Source organism: Pteropus alecto, unplaced genomic scaffold (assembly GCF_000325575.1).
Source record: "Pteropus alecto unplaced genomic scaffold, ASM32557v1 scaffold435, whole genome shotgun sequence".
Classification (NCBI taxonomy): Eukaryota; Metazoa; Chordata; class Mammalia; order Chiroptera; family Pteropodidae; genus Pteropus; species Pteropus alecto.
Window position 1 is genome coordinate 394,231 of NW_006436300.1, and position 7,942 is coordinate 402,172.

Below are 7,942 nucleotides of genomic sequence, written 5' to 3' on the forward strand. Positions count from 1 at the left end.
TCAGTCAATAAATATTTGCTGTGTCTGCTCTTTGCCTCCCACTGTGTGAGGATAGGGCTACAGAAGTGAATAAGAGAGGTTAGAGAAATTAAAACATACATACAAAAATGAATTATAGTATGAATGTCCAAATTTATGAAGGCGCCGAGATTTTACCCTAATCATAAGCTAACAAGTTACCCTGCCACAGTTCCCTGAATCCTGACAGAAGACACGAGACTACTGAGTCAGAGGAAAATCACTGTCGCTCACGGCAAAGCCGGCAACATGAGCTTTCTGTTCACATCATTCCTCCTTGCCCCCTAAGTCTCATAGGGTCAATGTGAATATGAGCCCACACGGATGCTACACACGCGGTGGGTTTCTATTACAGCTGAGCATCCCTGAATTAAGAAATTCTGGATATTTTTATTTTTATTACCTTTACTCAGATCATAAACACATTTAAATAAAACATAATAGTTTTATTGAGATATAATTTATATGTAAAACAATTCACCTATTAAAAGGTGAATAAAACTTAGTTTTTCATATATTCACAGTTTTGTGAAATCATTACCATAGTCAATTTTAGAACACTTTCATCACCCCTAAAATAACTCTATCCTCATCGTTAGGTACTCTCCATTACCCCGACCCCCTCCCATAGCCCTAGGCTCTGTAGATTTTCCTATTCTTGACATTTCATATGCGTGAAATCATACTATACAAGGCCTTCATAACCGGCGTCCTTCTCTTAAGACAAAATTTTCAAGGTTCCTCTTCCAAGGCTGTTAGCTATGCAAACATTTACAAAAAGATAGTCCAGGACAAAAACCAATGAGAGATGTGTAAAAACGTCATGGATTGTTGCTCCCCCCAAATCACAACTGAACAAAATATTGAAAAAGAAAAGGCAAACTGTTAAAGAAACACATAAAAAGTGAACCAAATCAATCAAGAAGCTGCTGTTTAAGGCGGAACCTGAGAAAAAGATGATTGAAATAAGAAGTGAAGAAGCAAGAGAAAAATAATTTTAGGCAGAAGTCTTAAACATTTTCATTTATTTTTGCCCATGTTAGAAATACATTTGAAAACGATAGCTTTATGTTTTTAAAGAGTGTGGATAAAGATGAAGAGATAGACGATAAAAGGCATTAGGTGTCAGGTACTGCTGGAAAGTAAAGCAAGAATGAAAGAATGTCATGACAGGTAGATGACAGATCATGCAGATTATGACAGATGGTTTCAAATTTCAAGATAATGGAACATAATTGAATGGATTTAGGCAAGAAAGTGAAATTATCAGATTTATTTTCTAAGAAAATATTCAGAAAGATGTGCACTGTATAAAAATCGAGAATGAGAAAAAGGATTTCTTCTTTGTTTACATAAAAAAGAAAATGAATTCAGTTTGTGTTGAAATTATGGTTAGTTTCTTAGATTATGTTATTTTGAAAGGGACAATTTTGGCCACAGTGTTTTGAATTGTTACCTACAAGTCATAATTATTGAGATCAATTATATTATGTAGGAAAACGCTACAGGGTGAAAGTAGAAGAAAGATTAGGACTAAACTCTGAGAAATGAAAGAGTAAATATATATTTAGCAGAGGAAGAAGAAACAGTGGAGTCTAAGAACTTATATTGAGAGAAAAAAAGAAAACCAGGAGATTGTGTTGTAATAGAAGGAAATTTAAAGAAATGTTTCCCAGTTTCACCTTCACACCTCAACCAATTAAACAAATCTTTCCTTATACTTTTCCCCCTGTTCTTTAATCCACTCAGTATACTTCTTAATTAATGAGAAATTAACTTTGCTTGTAATTTTCAAAACATATCAAGTTCAATATCCTTTGGTACCTTACTCTACAATATCATATTTTCACAGTCACATTTTACATAGTCATAATAAATGCCAGGTATCTTAGAAAAATACTTTCTGGAAAATTGGTTCAGACTTTGAATAAGCTCAGTTACTTGGAGTCCTGTGTGTGGATTTTCACTTAATATATTTTGATCAATAATGTCATATATAGAATGTATAACATATAATTTGAATATATCTAAATCTCCTTTATATATCTATATCTACATCAATCTATATCTCTACATCTACATCAATAGCTATATCTATAGTATATGGATATATAGATAGAAGATAAACAATCATAAAAATAATATGGTTTTTGTACGCAACTCTAAAAATGCACAAATGGCACTTTTAGGTACATTGAATCAAAACTAGTCTGTATTACTATTTCTGCTGTGATTTACTGAAAACTATTAGAGAGGATGTGGGAGAACAGAAACAACCATACTTAACAGTATATTTTCAATTTTGTTCAGAACAAAAATAGCCCCAACACACTTTGCAGATTGTAATTATGACTGGATAGACCGTAATGGTTTTACTCTGTCCATAGAAGCCTTCAAATTGAGTAGTTCTAGTATTTTTTGAGCCAATTTGTCCCACTCTGCTAGAAAACAGAAATACCAAAAAAGTAAATAAACTAAGAGAACAGAATAGACATACCCTAAATTAGATAGTGGCTAAGTGCTTTCTTCCCCGTTGAAGAAATTAGTGAATATCACAAGAACTACTTGTCTATCTAGAAACATTTCCATTGCCAGTTACAAACAGACCTTTGCAAACTTTCCCAAGGGGAATATAAGTCACTCTCTTAGATAAGATAAATCTTCTTTAACGTTTAAAATAAAGTAGCCAGGCTGTATACCAATCTGTTTGGCTTATTTCCACCCACCCTCAGTCCAGAAAGCAATGTACCCATTTATTTCCGTATGCTAGCAATTACTAACCAGAGAATGTCTATAATGAGACCATTTGTAACAAAAAAGGCCATGGCCTGTTTTCTCTTCCTCTGCTACTTCTAATGCAAGAGAACATTTCAAATATCAGGTCCAAGAACTGTTCCGAGCCAACAAACATTCAAAGATTTGCAGCAGGTGGGAGTACCACCTGTTCCCATCTCAGTCCAGAAAAAACAATCGCCTCTTCAGAACCCCCAGCTGTGGTGAATTCCAGTGATTGAATGCAAGCAAATACTGAGGAAGCCCTCTTTGAAAGACTAAGCCTGTTAGAGAAAGTGATCGTTCATGTATTATAGGTAAAAAGAAGGGTTAAAAACCACAACTTGGAGCAGGAGGCAAAGGCTAAAGCCACCGCAGGTGTGAATCTTAATTGTTGTTAATTAGATGGAGGTTCAACAGAAAAAAGAAACGCAGCAGGTGTGAGGTGTGTGGTTTTTTCTGATGAAGAAGCAGTGTAAACATTCAACTCTGTAAGGGAAAAGATAGGTTCATTTTTATTTTCTCTATAGTGTAGACTTTGTTTCAATTAGTGCCAGATGATTACTCCCTTTTATGATTCAACAAAGATACGATATTATTGCTCCTCTAAATATTACCATCTGAGAAATACCAAGTAGCACATCTGTGTGTGCTTAATTTTGATTCACTTTGAGAAGAGGACAATTTTGCATGGGTGGGTTGAAGAAAAGAGAAGGAAATTTTAACATTGAACTCTAATCAGAGTTAAGAGTAGTCTTGTAATTTTTCTCTGGATGGTGAATTTAACTTCTCACTCTTTTGAGCTAACCTAACTCATAGCACTCTTTGCATCTCTAACCAAATCAAAGTTGATCGAAGATATTTTCTTTGGAGAAACATCCCATGCCAGCTGTTTCAAAGTCCCTTGTTTGACATATTGATGCTGGCCGTTGTAGTGTCTTTTTTTAATCACTTTCTTAGCCGGAAAAGAACTCTTAATATTAATAAAATTTTATCATCAAACAATCCTGTCCATTCCTAAATATTTATGTAATTATGTATAGGCACATTTAGTCCTAGTAATGTAAAATTGCCTTTGTGTTTATAAAGTATTTTATCATTATACTAATCAATTTGAACTCTGATGTTAGAGTATCAAAATGATTTAACACCGATTACCTAGAAAATATTTTAAAAGCATTGGATCTTTCTCTCTATATATGAAGTACAGTCAACACTATAATGTCTACACTACAAACTAAAAACGTGTATGTGTGGACTTAATATTTGAAATATTTTTTGTCTGTTTCTTGCATTTCTCCTTTTCTGCTTTATCCAGTATCAACATTTACAAACCAGATGACCTGTGTTCAAATGTATACTGGGAAATTATAATGTACAGTTGCCTATGTATTACAATTTGTCAATAAGCTAGGTTTTACTATTGTCCAGACAATAAAATGACATGAAGCATGAGGCATTCAAAACATATTTATACCATAAGCAGATTAATAAATGATTTATTCCAAATCCTCATAATGCTTAAATGTCAAGATATGCAATCAGACTCTCGTCAACTATATCGATGTTCTTTCCACATATTGCATTTTTTATTACACCTACACAAGAAGAATCATTTACTCAATATGGAAGACAAATTTCAAAAGAATTTTAAAGACCTTCTTCTCACTCTTCTCTCCTTAATAGACCAATGATCGTAGCCACTCGTGTTTCTGTGTATAATTGGGCTAAATGGGAAATATAATACTTGTTTGACATTTAATGAAACAACATAACTAAACTAAAACTTTTAGCAAATGGATACAGGAGCAGTTGTGGATTGTCTCCAAGATTTGAAAATGCCACTAGTTTTCCAGAGGTAGTTCAGTTATAACGTTTACTTGACATGTTACTATTGGATACAGCTAAGTATTATTCCAAATGTTTCTTGTGTATATGTGTTCTACATTAGCCTATCCTATTGGCATTTTGAAGTAATTGAATACACAAGTAATAATTAAAACACTTAAATTTAAGCCCAAAGAGATCTTTATATCTTTTTTGAAGTCTCTTATGATGATGTGTCTTTTCATTTAGAAGCTTATTAAGTATAATCTGTTCCCAAGCTAGATTTTATGTCTCTGTATTTTCACATTTGTATGCCATCATGGAAACATTCTACTGATGACAAACTGTTCTTTTTAATTAACAGCCTACTAAAGTTCAGAATTTGTAATCTTGGAAGAGTGTTATTAACCTTTAAGAATTCTGTGTTCATTGTGTAGGCCAGTTTTGATATAATATTGGAGAACTCAGCATAGTTATGTTCATTTCACTGACTTTACCATTGGCCTATAAATTAATAGATGAAAAATAAAATCTTATGGTGAAATAACTTGAACATAATTAAACCACATAACCTTTTCTATTTTGGGAATGACATTTTGATACATTGAAACTCTAATTACTTTAACTTTTAGCAGGAAATGATATTGGAAAGAAACTTTTATTCCTTTTTCATGGAAAGAACGCATTCAAACTTTTAAAATTTAACTTAAAAAAAATTTGAAAAGGCAGATTATTCAGTCTAGTTAGGACTCCCTAAAATTTTATGATAAAAGACAATAGCAGAAGTTTAGTCATTTGATTCATTAAGAAAATAAAAAGGGTAGCTTACAATGACTATGAATACATTGTAGCATTTATTAAACAGTGCCCTTATAGAAATTTTGGATCTTTAAAAAATTTGACTTATATAGCAATTATTAGGCAAGTTAGAACTAATAAAACTATCCTGCTATTTTTATATAGCTCCTTTGTATATTAAAGAAAATATTTTAAATGAAAATAATTTTAACATAATTAAATCAATAACCTAAATATAAAAGATTTAAAAAATTAAAATCTCTATTGAAAGTAATGGACATATTGCCATTGTAAAATATACCATCATTTTTTGTTTTGTAACTTTTGAGTTAGCATCAGTTTTTTCTTTGAAATTGTAGGATTAGCATCAATCATCCCAAAGCCATCTTCCATATCTGAAGTGAACAATAAATGAATAAATAATAATGTATTAAACTCTAAAAATTTATTTTTGAAGTTTATTTTATTTATTACTTTCCTAATCTTCATAAGATCTCTCAGATTTAAGTTGTATTATAAATCACGTTATATGGATAAATAAACTCAAATAAGTAAGGCTGTCCTTATTTTAATCCAGATTTCCCAAATGCTGGATCTTAAAAGTACATTCAGCGACTTTTAATGTATAAGAACAAAAGGATTCAATTGGAAAAAAAATTCTAGATCTTTATAATATGTGCATGCATAAATATTAAAAAAACAGAATGGAGAAGAAAATCGTATTTCTTATTTCTCTAGTTGTACATTTCGTGTATAAAATTTTAGATATTTAAGGCAATAAATATTCACTGATTGAACTGATTAAATTTCTATTAACATGTATGTCCTTGACCATAGATAATTCTCTTCTTTTAGTTTTGAAGTATATTTACTTCAAAATTATTATTAATAGGCATGAAACCAGAAGCAACCATTAATTTTCATTAAAAGAAAGGCAATGACTAGAGTAGGTTTATTAAGCTCATACATCAAGCTAGTGACCTCAGTACAGAAATTTTATTTACAGACTTTACATTAGGTATTGGGAAACTATGGTCCTCTCACTGATAAATTGTTTTAGAAATTTAAAATATTATTAGAACAAGCCCCATCCACTTATTTATATATTGTTTATGCCTGCTTTCCCACTATAGAGCTGAGCAGTTGCAACTGAGACCCTATAGCCTACGAAGTCTAAATGTTTACTACCTGGCCCTTTATAGAAAAAGTTTGTTGATATTTGCTTTAGATACTAAAATCTCTTAACCCACGAAGGGGATTCTTAATCTAGTCTCAATGGAAGAGAATAATGTGTGAAATCCAACATATGTAAACAAAGATAGAGGAAAAAATCTTTGAATCTTTACTTTTAATGGAGATATTGCATTATCTTCAATTATGAATGAAAGCAAAAACCATACTTGTATTAGCTATATTTTTGAACATGTAAACAATAAAAATTACAGGTATTTTTAAAACATGTAGTAATTATTACAGATATATTAAATATTAATATTTATCACTGCTTCCAAATTGTTACTCGGACTCTCTGAAATACCTTTAATTTGTTAATAAACAAACTCAGATAATGTCAAAAATTGTAAATGTGTTTGTAAATGTGGTAATTAATTTTTTTATAATTCATTTCCTTTTCAATCTTTTATTGTATTTGTTATAGTTAAAGAAGGTATTGGCAGAAAGTACTCTAGGCTTCACCAGAATGCAAAAGGGGTCAATAGCAAAAAAAATAAAAAATAAAAAATAAAATAAAAATTAAGAACTTCAATAAACAAAAATCTTTTGATGTATCAAATAGGTGTATTTATTTAGATTTAGTGACCATCAATTGGGTCATTGTCTTAATAGAATAAGATTTTAGTTATTTTTCATAGAATAATTTTAAGCCAAAGGAAAATAATTTTTGATTCCACAGAAGTTGGAGTTTTGCGTTAAATTAATACTGATTATAACTTGATAAATATTCCATAGATAAGAAAACTGCCAGCCAAGATGCCTTGTTTGAATGCCACATCTTTGTTATTGATACTTTATCATTTAATGCTCTTGCACTTTGAAAATGATGTAGAAGCCCTAATTTAAATTCCAAATTTCTGCTATTTTGACTCCGGACATTTTATTTCTCTTGAAATGAATATTCAAGAGGACATTTTCTTCCCTAAAGGGACTGTTTTACTAATATTAAAATGTCTTCCTTTTGTCTACAGCCATGCCACCCTGAACAAGCTCAATCACCTCTGATCTCAAAAGCTAAGCAGGGTCAGGCCTGGTTAATACTTGGATGGGAGACCACTTAGGAAAACCAGGTGCTGTAGGCATTAAAAGTAAATAAATAAATAAATAAATAAATAAATAAATAAATAAATACAGAAATACTGAGTAGGCAGTCAAATATATAAGTCTAGACTTTTAAATTTTTTTCTTTCATCCTTCATTGGCCTGACACTGGAATAGTACTTATCTAGTCTACGCTTCCAGTCTTTTCCTCACAGTTTATGCATCTGTCACAGAGAAGTGTCTCTGAAGGAAC

General features: G+C 31.3%; 1 pseudogene; it reads left to right on the top strand.

Annotated features, from left to right (window-relative positions):
• The first annotated feature begins 7,611 nt into the window (after window positions 1-7,611).
• On the top strand, window positions 7,612-7,730 carry LOC112481036 (annotated as a pseudogene).
• The last annotated feature ends 212 nt before the right edge of the window (window positions 7,731-7,942 follow it).